The sequence below is a fragment of the Arachis duranensis genome, chromosome 5 (genome assembly GCF_000817695.3).
Source record: "Arachis duranensis cultivar V14167 chromosome 5, aradu.V14167.gnm2.J7QH, whole genome shotgun sequence".
Lineage (NCBI taxonomy): Eukaryota > Viridiplantae > Streptophyta > Magnoliopsida > Fabales > Fabaceae > Arachis > Arachis duranensis.
In genome coordinates, this window is record NC_029776.3 from 44,197,915 (window position 1) to 44,198,204 (window position 290).

The window sequence follows — 290 nt, forward strand, 5'->3', positions numbered from 1 at the left end:
TTCTAAGTAATTTTGCAACATTATATGTTTCTTCTTTTTCTTTATTTGATTTTTTTTGTTTTTATTCTTGTTAAGAAGTAAAATAAGAAGAAACTTGAGAAGATAAAATAAAAAGAAAAATATGAATAAGAAAAAAGGAAGAAGAAGATGGTGATGATGATGAAAAAATAAAAGAAGAAGCAGTAGAAGATGAGGAGAAAGAAGATGAAAAATTTTGAATTATGCGAAACTTATCAAAATAAAAATACACCCAAATATTTTCGTATCACACCTAAATTTCTTCGTATTAT